Here is a 12,477-nt window from a genome sequence, read left to right on the forward strand (position 1 = left end):
GGCCTCGGTCCCTTTGGTTCTCCAGTGAGTGTATTTTTTTGGGCCCAAGTCATAGCTCTGCTTCCAGTATTTCAAGTAATATTTATTATGAATTTATGGTCCTCTATAGAATTTTTATATTTTGCTTGCCTACAGAGAAAAACCACATTTTTATAGATGTTGGACTAGTTCACTTACTCTGCGGCTTCCTGAACTCGCTTTTGCCTTAGCTCAGCTCTCTTTTCAACTCAGAAACACTGAAAGCGAAGATCGTGCAAGGCCATGCGAAGACGAGCTTGGGAAGGCCAGTTCCACCGAGACTAAGGACAGTTTTTTTTTATTATTGTGTAAGGAAAGGCAGCATGGGCATTTTTTTTTCTTTCGAAAGCAAGGAGGTTACTGTGGCCTACACAGCTATTCCTTGAAGTGTAAGCGATACGTTTCACACTTACATTCTTAGGGAGTCTGAAAAGCAAGATGAAGGAACGTCTGGGAATAAACTCCTACGCTTATGCTAGAATCAATTACTGTAGCGTTCACGTTGGAGTCTTTAGGCTGCGAGTGTAACCGCTGGCCTCGCTGGTGTGTCTGGAAGGACTGGTGCTAACAGGAGGTCAGGTGTACAATTAAATTCTTTTTCAGGTTCCCCTGAACGGAGACAAGAGAAATATTATTTCAAGTGCAACACTTCCCAAGTGGAAAGTTTGCTTTTTCTTTCCCGGGATTTCTGCTACGTTTTTGCTCAGGATACAAGTGCTACGGGGGATGCCTGATACCTTTTAGGGGACTTACAAGATTTGTTGAACCTTGTAGGGAATGAACAAAATCTAGAGAGAGAGAGCTGTGGCACTTTGGTATTTATAAAAGGGATATACAGTATATATATATACAGTATATATATATACAGTATATATATATATATATATATATATATATATATATATATATATATATATATATATATATATATATATATATACTGACACCCTTCCAATCTGTTCTGAACTCGGCTGCTAGTTTCATTCATGTTTCTTCTCGCTCCTCCTCTACTGCTCCTCTCTGTCAAGCTCTTTATTGACTACCAATTAACCTGAAGATCCAGTGCAGACTCTTAACCCTAACCTACAAAGTTCTTCTCTCCCCTGTATATCTCCTCACTAGTTTCCATATACCAACCCAACCACAATCTCAGATCTGCGCACGCCCTTCTTCTTTCCTCCTCTAGGATTCCTCCTCACTTTCACGTATACAAGACTTCTAAAGTGCCTCACCCCTCCTCTTGAATCTCCTTCCAAAAAACATACATCACTCTCCAAACTTTTAAATCTTTAAGCACTCCCTCCAAACTCTTTTTCCAATAAGCATACGCTCTAACTAAGGTCAATCACTGGCCAAGTTCCAACTGCTTTCCAACCTATCCGAGTACTAAGTATATGCCTGCTGCTTCCCAACCTATCCGACAACACTAAGCATACGCCAACTGCTTCCAAACCTATCCGCAAATAAACGTACACCAACTGCTTTTTAACCTATCTTCAACTAAGTATATGCCAACTGCTTCCTAAACTATTTGACCACTTAGCATACGCCAACAGCTTCCCAACCTATCCAACCAATAAGCATACCCCAACTGTTTCCCAAGCTATCCACAACTAAGCAAACGCCAACTGCTTCCTAACCGATCCACAACTAAGCATACGCCAACTGCTTCCACAACTAAGCATAATCTGATCACTAAACATACGCAAACTACTTCCTAACCTATTTGGCCACTAAACATACGCCATACACTTCCCAACCTATCTGCAACTAAGCACACACCAACTGCTTCCCAACCTATCCAACCACTAAGCATACACCAACTGCTTTCTAACCTATCCGACCAATTAGCATACACCAACTGCTTCCTAGCCTATCCGACCACTTAACATATGCCAACTGCTTCCCAACATAACCAACCATTCAGCATATGCCAACTGCTTCCCAACCTAATCAACCACTAAGCATATGCCAACTGCTTCCACAACTAAGCATATGCCAACTGCTTCCCAGCCTATCCAATCACTTTGCATACGCCAACTGCTTCCCAACCTATCCGTCTACTTAGCATATGCCAATGGCTTCCCAACATATCTGACCACTAAGCATACGCCAACTGCTTCCCAACCTATCCAACCACTAAGCATACGCCAACTGCTTCCCAACAACTCAGGTCCTGTTTCCACTACACGCGTTGCAATGCGGCTACATAGCCTCATCGCACCACGGCCGAACTGAAAGCAATGTACGGTAATGGAACAGTTTCCATTGCGTGCTGTTTATGTAGAGCAGTGCGGTGTGATCCGAGAATCAGCAGCATGCTGCAGATTCTTGCACAGCCGCATCCGCGTCCCATCTCCTTCCATGGGTGGCCGCAGCTCCTGATGCCGGCGTGATGCCAATGGGAGCGGAAGTGATACGTAGCCACATCGCATCCCTTTCCATCCCATTTGTCAGTGGAAATGGGTCCTTGGCATATGCCAACTGCTTCCCAACCTAACTGACCACTAAGCATATGCCAACTGCTTCCCAACCTATCCAACTACAAAGCACTTCTGTCTTTATTACATGAGAGGCATGTGTTGCTTCCTGTATTACATTGGGGATATTTTAATGTCTATGTTACACGAGGGACATGTGCTGCTGCTTGAGTAAGTGTTGCCACTTACAGTATTTTACCAGGGAAACATGTGCTCCTGCGTCCTGCCTGTGTAACATGGAGAGGAGGTGCTTCTGTCCTTGTTAAATGTGGGGCGTGTGCTGTTACTTACTGTTATCTGGGGGATCCATCTGAAAATGGCACCTGCGAATAATGGCGCACGGTGTTGCCGCTAATCCATTTGTCGCTTATCGCTATTTAACGTTAAAGCCTTATCGTTATTTAGTGTTAAAGCCTTATTGTTATTTAGCGTTAACACACAGAACCCTCTCTGTACCTATCCCTAACCCCTAAACCCCCGTGGTGGTGCCTAACCCTAACCACCCCCCTGGTGGTGCCTAACCCTAAGACCCAACTGGTGGTGCCTAACCCTAAGACCCCCCTGGTGGTGCCTAACCCTAACCACCCCCCTGGAGGTGCCTAACCCTAACCACCTCCCTGGTGGTGCCTAACCCTAAGACCCCCCCCCCCCCCCCTGGTGGTGCCTAACCCTAATTTTGACAGTGTTACATTAAATCCATTCACCGTTTTGCAGTTAAATAACTTCTGCAGTTTGGCTTATGTAGGGCGCTATTGATAAATAACGTTACTGTGCGCAATAACGTCTGCTGTTTGGCATATGAACGGTGCTATTGATAAATAACGTTACTGTGCACAATAACATCTGCTGTTTGGCATATGAATGGCGCTATTGATAAATAACGTTATTCTGTGCCGTTTTTCTACTTTTTTCCCTGTGCGCCATTATTATGCAGTACTAACGATAAATAGCGATAAGCGTATCTTTTTAATGCGGCACCATTTTTATGCATAGGTGATGTGCGCCATTATTCACTGATCCGTATCTGGGAGGTTTGTCCTGCTAATTAGGTTATTTGGGGAAAATTATTCTGTCTACGTGTTATTTATTTTATGCTGCTCATACATGTTGTCTGGGGTTACATGGTGCAGCTACCTACATCTGCAATATGCTGCTTAATTATCTTACTTGGGGGGCATCTATATACTGTACTGTCAATGAATAACTGACCTATTTCCACACTTCATTCTCACTGGCTACTCCACACTTCAACTTGATCATTGCTCATATTTGTGCATGGTGCACTACATTTACTGCACCACCTCTACCCTCCCCCAGCATTCTGTTACCCTGTAATACCTTTATCCAGTGTACACATATGTGACTTGCTTGTATCCTTCCATGTAGCTGCCACGTGTACCTGAAGATCATGGCAGGAGATTTGCAGCTTCACAATTCTGCACTGCTGTAACATTCAACTCAGAGGGCCCTGACACGCCGGAGAGCGTTTTGCAAACAAACAAACAAACACTTCCATTGCCTTTCAATAAAATTGCAGTAAAAGTGCAACAAATTTGATGTTATCACGTTTTTTTGGAAAAATTGCGATCGCAGCTATCTTGCCACGATTTTTGGGCCCTTTGCATTTTGCGATCTGACGGATTGCAAAATGTACAGTATAACTTAAAAAGACAAACACTTATATCGTGCTTTTCTCCTGGCAGACTCAAAGCGCCAGAGCTGCAGCCACTAGGACATGCTCTATAGGCAGTAGCAGTGTTAGGGAGACTTGCCTAAGGTCGCCTACTGAATAGGTGCTGGCTTACTGAACAGGCAGAGCCAAGATTCAAACCCTGGTCTCCTGTGTCAGAGGCAGAGCCCTTAACCAGTACACTATCCACTACACTACACTATGGCAGTGTCCATTTCCATTAGTACGATCCGATTGCGTTGTGATTTTGTACCGAGCGTGTTCGCACCCTGCCGTGTTTTGGATGTGACTTTGTATAGTAGCGTAATCACATTAGTGGACATTGGTTTGTAGCGCGATCGCAGTGTGCTTATGATGCATAGTGGAAAACAGCCCATACCTCTACCTTAATGTAAGTCAATGGAAGCGTTTTTTTTTTTAAATGAAAACGACCTGCAAAACGATCTCCAGTGTGTCAGGGCCCTGAGTCAGAAAACAGACCAGCACCAGCCTCAATAATACTCTACCTCCTGGTGATTATTCATAGTATCCAGTCTACCCGAGGAAGTACATATGCCTGGTCCATCAACGTTCTCCAACCACAATTACAGAAGGCTTCCCTTTGGACGCATTCAGCTCAGAGAAAATAAACAGCCAATCAGTGGATCAGGAAAGGCAGCCGAACCTGAAGGAGGCACTTTTTTGTTCAGGCCCTACCACAGACAGATCACTGTCTTCCTCCAGACGCTCGTTTCGCCTTCTCGCCATCGTATCCAAGCGCCGTGTTTTTGCAGGGATGTCAAGCGTGCGTTGTCGCTGATTTATAGCCGCCATAAATATATTCCTGCCATTAGGTTTGTGTTTTACAAGCCTGATGGTGTTTCAATTTGAATAACAGATTCGAGTTCAGGAACAAGTGAATGAATTTAAATGAGTATTAAGTATCTCCTGAGAGCAGCGGAGGCAGAAAATGAGCTCCATTCACTATCGATCATCCCGGACGACTTCAAGGGGGACCAAAGTAAACACGAGTGTCTGGAGGGCCTGACGGACGGCTTGAACCTCATCCCGAGGTCCAGCCAAGAACCTGTCATCGTTTGTCATGAAGAAAAATATGTATCGGAAAGCAAGACACAGAGCACATTCTAAGCCACTCATATAGCGTGCGTAGCGACAACATGTATTCAGCACCATGATGGGGCAATACTAACACTACATAGGATGTCGGGAATTAATCTCAATTAGACAATTGCTTCTTTTCCTTCCCTGGTTCAGGAATTTCTCTCTTGTATGTTGAGTTTGGGAATTGTATCTGGATGCAGTGCAGGAGTCCCCCCCCCCCATGCCTTCTGTCCCAGGTTTTCCAGCAAGCAGAAGCAGACACTCCAAAAGTGTGCTCCGCTCCCCCCACATAAAAAAAAGTATGAGTTACTTGGTTGTCCGCCTTCCTTCTTCCCCTATACATTTCCCAGTTTCTAGTGGCTGCGCTCCCCCTTCCTCTCCTATAGATTTCCCTTGTTTCTAGTGGCAGTGCCCCCTCCCACCTCTATAGATTTCCCTAGTGGCAGTGGTCCCACTCCCTCTACTTTAGATTTCCCTGGTGTCTAGTGACATTGGTCCCCCCTCCCCTATAGATTTCTCGAGCAGCAGTGACCCCCCTCCCTTACCCTATAGATTCCCTGGTTCTAGTGGCAGCGCCCCCCATAGACTTCTCGAGCAGCAGTGGCCCCCTCCCTCCCATATAGATTTCCCCATTAACAGTAGCCCCTTCCCTCCCCTATAGATTTTCCTAGTGGCAGTGGCCCCCATCATCTATAGATTTCTCGAGCAGCAGTGGCCCCCTCCCTCCCATATAGATTCCCCCAGTGGCACCCTCACTTCTAGATTTCCCCAGTGGCAGTGGCCCCCCTCACTCTCCTATAGATTTTCCTAGTGGCAGTGGCCCCCTCCCTCCCCTATAGATTTCCCCAGTGGCAGTGCCCCCCCCTATAGATTTTCCTAGCAGCAGTGCCCCCTCCCTCGCCTATAGATTCCCCCAGTGGCAGTGGCCCCCTCACTCCCCTATAGATTTCCCCAGTAGCAGTGCCCCCTCCCCTATAGATTTTCCTAGTGGCAGTGCCCCACTCCCTCTCCTATAGATTCCCCCAGTGGCAGTGGACCTCTCACTCACCTATAGATTTCTCCAGTTGCAGTGGGCCCCTTCCCTCCCCTATAGATTCTCCCAGTGGCCCCCCTCCCTCCCCTTTAGATTTCCCTAGTGCCAGTGGCCCCATCCCTCCCTAATAGAATTCCCTAGTGGCCCCCCTCCCTCCCCTATAGATTTCCCCAGTGGCAGTGCCCCCTCCCCCATAGATTTCCCTAGTGGCAGTGGCCCCCTCCCTCCCTTATAGATTTCCCCAGTGGCAGTGGACCTCTCACTCACCTATAGATTTCCCCAGTGGCAGTGGCCCCCTTCCCTCCCCTATAGATTTCCCCAGTGGGCCCCCCTTCCTCCCCTATAGATTTCCCTAGTGCCAGTGGCCCCATCCCTCCCTAATAGAATTCCCTAGTGGCCCCCCTCCCTCCCCTATAGATTTCCCTAGTGCCAGTGGCCCCATCCCTCCCCTATAGATTTCACTAGTGGCAGTGCCCCCCTCCCTCCCTTATAGATTTTCCCAGTGGCAGTGGCGCCCTCAATCACCTATAGATTTGCCCAGTGGCCCCCTCCCTCCCCTATAGATTTCCCCAGTGGCTGTGGCCCCCTCCCTCCCCTATAGATTCCTCCAGTGGCCCCATCCCTCCCCTATAGATTCCCCCAGTGGCAGTGGACCCCTCTCTCCCTTATAGATTTCCCAAGTGGCAGTGGCGCCCTCACTCACCTATAGATTTCCCCAGTGGCCCCCTCCCTCACCTATACATTTCTCCAGTGGCAGTGGCCCCCTTCCCTCCCCTATAGATTTCCCCAGTGGCCCTCCTCCCTCCCTTATAGATTTCCCCAGTGGCAGTGGCCCCCTTCCCTCCCCTATAGATTTCCCCAGTGGCCCCCCTCCCTCCCCTATAGATTTCCCCAGGGGCAGTGGCCCCATCCCTCCCTAATAGAATTCCCTAGTGGCAGTGGCCCCCTCACTTCTCTATAGATAGATCTCCCTAGTGGCAGTGGCCCCCTTACATCTCTATAGATCTCCCTAGTGGCAGTGGCCCCATCCCTCCCTAATAGAATTCCCTAGAGGCAGTGCCCCCCACCTCTATAGATCTCCCTAGTGGCAGTGGCCCCTTCCCTCCCTAATAGAATTCCCTAGTGGCAGTGGCCCCCTCACTTCTCTATAGATAGATCTTCCTAGTGGCAGTGGTACCACCGCAGCTGCCGCTAAAAAGAAAAATACAATAACAGTACATTTTTGGACTATGCCATAGGGACCCAGTGAATTTATTGGTAAGGAGGGGTTATGTGGACGCTTGGGGCCCCCTCGGGGCCCCCTCCCCCTACAACTAACCATAACCGGTAGTCCTCTACCCCCCACTGCAAAGCCTGAGATAGATCAGGATGTAATGGGGCCCTAGGCAAGGTAGTAGATTTAGGGCCCCCTTGTGGCCTTGTGGTGGTTTTTGGTAAGCTGAAGTGAAGAGAGGCCAGAGAAGGTGGCTGGTGGGCCGCTTGATACCAACTAGGCCCCAGGCACCTACCTAGATTGCCTGGTGGATGATCCTGCTCTGCCCCCACCCACGGCTAACCTTGAGAAAAAAAAAAAGAAAAGGGCAGAGTCACTTTAGGCATCACAGAAAAACAGTTAGGCCCCATTCACACTTAGAAACGCAAAATGCCGGAAATTTTTTCCAGCATTTTTCAGGAGTGATTTTTCCGCGAAAAATCACTGAACAGTGTGGCAATTTTGCCGCGATCGCGTTTAGCGTTTCTATAGCACCGAAACGCGATCGCCGGGAAATCGCCAGAAAATGGTGCAGGCGACGTGTTTGCGTTTCACGTTTTTGGCCGATTTGTGGCGATTAGCGCAAATCGCCCAAGTAAGAACGGGCCCATAGGGTTTCATTGCGCTAGTGCTTTTAAAAAGCGCTAGCGTTTGAGCATTTTGCCGAAATCGCGGCAAAACGCTCTAGGGTGAATGGGGCCTAAAGATGGAAACCAGCAGAAATATTCTTTACTATTTTTTTCATATCACATTTTCTCTCTGACAGTTAACACTAAAAACAACAGGACAGGTAAGCTATATAAGTCATTTCTTATTGGATGATTTTCTTTCCCAGTTAATATGGAGTTTCGCTCCACTTTAAGCTTCCTGTAATAGGCCGGTGATTGTTGTACAGAGGTTGTGATAAAGTCATGCGTCAGAGGTGAGTCAGAGGCCGCCCCATTAGCCACATTGCGTCTCCTTACCCAGCGTTTATACACAGAAACCCCATTTTCCTGAAGTCAGAGTCGCCCATGCAATGAACCCAATCTGATTCACTCTGAGGTTAGTCGGGGAAGCCTGACCACGTCCCATAATACATGTTCCTCTTTGTTCAGCGACCCTCTCGCTCAGAAGCCCCCGTGTACAATTTGTTTTCATAAGCAATGCTCACTTTAGACTTAAAAGCGGAGTAGAAGGATTTCATTTTCTGTTTCGGTCACAGAAATTCGCCACCCTTTCACCCTGCCAGATCTGAATGATGCATTTCCATTCCCGTTTAGACAAGATTTTATCTTCGCATTGGAGCTTGGTGCGTTTGGCTGGGACTCGGCTGTGCGGAGCTGATATCTCACCTCTCACAGCCAGGCAATTCATATCTAGCTCCACAAATCAGCCCTGAGTCAGGCCTGCTGACTATTATTCCTTAAAGAGACGCTGTAACAAAATTTTCAGCCTTAGTTCTTCTATCCTATAAGTTCATATACCTGTTTTAATGTGGTCTGTCTTACTGCAGCCTTTCCTAGTTGCACAGTGGCTGTATTATCTCTGTTATATAATCTAATCATCTTTCCTTTGCCGGCTTTGTCGCCTCAGGCAGGAATGTGCTGCTTTACTATGATAGGGAGAAGCTATACACACCCCCTTTACGCCCCCTGCAGGCTCTGTATGCTGCATGTATGACTCAGAGACTGAGCTTCTCTGAGCCTGTCACATTCTGGTTAGCAGCCATGTTTTTTGTTTGTAAACACTGCCTAAAACTGGCAATTAAAAGCCAGGATCGCAGCAGGGAGTGGCAAAAACAGCACAGAGGGGCCCAGGAGAACATAATGAATAGAATGGTATGCTTTTTATTGTAAGAATTTTAGAGTACAGATTCTCTTTAAAGAGACTCTGTAACAAATTTTAAGCCTTATTTCTTCTATCCTATAAGTTCCTATACCTGTTCCAATGTGGCCTGTCTTACTGCAGCCTTTCCTAGTTGCACTGTCTCTGTAATAAATCTTATCTCCTTTCCTCTGTCGTGTCTGTGGGGCTGAGGTTGGAATGTGTGGAATGTGCAGCAATGCTTGTCATTGGCAGAAGCTATACACACCCCCTCCAAGCTCTGCATGAGTCACACAGTAAGCTGTTCTCAGCCTATGATACTCTGGTTAGAAGCCATGTCTTTTGTTTGTAAAAACTGCCTAAAACTGTTCATTACAAACCAGGATTGCAGCAGGGAGTGGCAGAAACAGCACAGAGGGGCCCAGGAGAACATAAGGAATAGAATGGTATGCTTTTTATTGCAAGAATATTAGAGTACAGATTCTCTTTAAAGCAGACCTGAACTCAGAACTTACTCTCCACTCTAAAAGATAAGCAACAGCATAATAACCTTTAAATAAAAACATTTGTTTGTTACAGCTGATACAAATGCTGCAATAAATCTACAAGGTGTCTACTTCCTGCTTTCATGGAAGCAGACATAGGGTTAACATCCTGTGCTTACAAATTAGCTCCTCTGCTGAGGACTGCAGATATCCCTGAGCTGACACAGCTGCGAGATCAAACAACAATTTGTGATTAGACACAAAATAGGGTAAATTAGAAAAACTAAACTCTCTAAATATATACAGGGTGCATTTCCATATGTTTTCCTTCTGTCCTGTGCAAGAGTTCAGGTCAACTTTAAGATCTATTTCAGGCTGTATGGCCCGGCGTTGCCCGGTATGTATTTGGATGGTGTTGGCTCCGCCCACTTTTTTGAACCCTAACACACATTTACTCAATGACCAAGTTTGTGAGCTTTGTGGTCTTTGACATCAATAATTTGCATTGAAATGAAACAAATCTGATTGGTTGTCTGTGGCTCCACCCCTTTTCTGAATTTGAACCCTAGTCACCCAATGACCAACTGTACCAGGTTTGAGGCTTGTGCCATTAACAGTGCAAGAATAGCAGCAATTGAATATTCCCCTTGATAATCAATAGGTGAATTTTGATTGGCATTTGTAGGCTCCACCCACTTTTTTGAATATTAATCCCAGTCACCCAGTGACCAACTGAGCAAAGTTGGAGAACCCTACCATTACCAGTGTAAGAATGACTGCAGTTTACATTTCCCCAGTGAAATTTGTATTTGTCTCCGCCCCCTTTTTGGTTATGGGATAAAAAGTATCCTATATGTTATTCCAGTTAATGTACTATGTGTGTGCCAAATTTCATTCAAATCCGTTCAGCCGATGTTGTGTGATTTAGTAACAAACATCCAAACTTTCGCATTTATATTAGTAAGATATAGATATACTGTATACCAATGATGGTAGACCTGTAGTCATCTGGTGCTAAGAAATGTGACAGACCAATGACCACCACCATCACAACCAAGCGTATGTCCAGCATTTTTAGATAAAATCAATGCAACTTTATTAAAGAGCAAACTGCTTCTCTGTAGATGTACAATAGCCTGTAGTGTATGCAGAGCACACAGTAAAACACAGTGGTGTGCAAGTGAAGATTGCCCAGTCTCCAATCCCGACCGGTTTAGCCATTGCGCCATCATCAGGGGGAGGCCCCTGAAGGAGACGCAATGCCGAAACCCGTCGGAGCAACCATGATATGAGTATTGTATATACTGACAATCAGTTTGTTCTTTATTAAGGTTGTACTGATTTTAACCAACAGTACTGAACAAACATACTCTTGGTTGTTGTTATGGTGGTTAAGACAAAAAATAAATAATCTTTGTGAATCAATCCCATACAGAGCTCCATGAGCACCGCAAACTGGTGTTTGCGGTGGGATTTAGGGGTTCACAAGCCTCCAAGCCAGCAAATGCTAGCTTGAAGGTTCATTGGTTAGCTGGGAAACCCCAATGGAAGCAGTTCACCAACACTAATAATGTGTAGAGGTCAAAGGAGCATTACAATGATAGACAAGGGGTCAGTGGATGGGTGAGAATCAAGACATATGATATGCAGATGTTGGGTCGATGGTGGTTAGGTTAGTGTCAGGAGATAGATGTTGAAAGGATAGATGTGAGTCAGAGAGAGAGGGTATGGAGATGTGATGTGTGGGAAAGAGCTAGATAAAGTATAGCTATGTTAGGTAGGTTATGATACATGAGGAGTAGATTGGCAGTTGACAGACAGATTCTGTGACATGGCAGGTGGAGGGCTAGGTGAGGAATGGCTAGGTTGGTGATGGTCAGGATAGGTGTCATGAGAGGCACAATTATATGTGGATGGGTTGGTAGGTAATGGACACGTGAAGTGACATGGTGGGTGGTGAGGTGACACGCAAAGACCAAAAGGTGCTCCGTGTGCATATAACCTCAATAGGTGAGATTTACACAGATGAGAGTTACACAACTTCTTTGTTGGCTGACTCTTTCTTGCAACAGTGTCAGCGTTCGCGCTTTTTGCCACAATCATCTGGGCACAGAAGTCATCCGGTGTCTGCAGAAACAGTACTCTAAGCTGATTGTCTTCCACAACGTTCAGTGGGACTGCAAGGCTGGATAACATCTGCAGCCATTTGTCAGATAAGGATCTTTCAAAGTCGGAGAAGCGTGAACTAAAGGATTGATTCTATCTACTTATGGTGAGTATAAAACGTATTTATTTCAGAGAATGAAAAAACATACAACAATATTAATGGGGTAATGACGCGTCTCGAGACATTCAACCTCTCTTCCTCAGAATAAAAAGATTGGTTGGTGGACAGGACAGGTCACATGGGAAGTAGTATGACCTATGAGTAGTAGGTGGAAAATTTAGGGATAGGACAGGTATGGTAACATGATGGTTTGAGAGCTTGATAGGTATGGCTAGGTTGGTGGGGGTCAGTTGATGACATGGGAGTTCAAAGGTTAAATGAGAGGTGAATGGGGATCAGGAGAGGTCACATGCGAGGTAGGCCATTATATGAACTGTGGGTGGAC

This window comes from Hyperolius riggenbachi, chromosome 1, assembly GCF_040937935.1.
Source record: "Hyperolius riggenbachi isolate aHypRig1 chromosome 1, aHypRig1.pri, whole genome shotgun sequence".
NCBI classification, from domain to species: Eukaryota; Metazoa; Chordata; class Amphibia; order Anura; family Hyperoliidae; genus Hyperolius; species Hyperolius riggenbachi.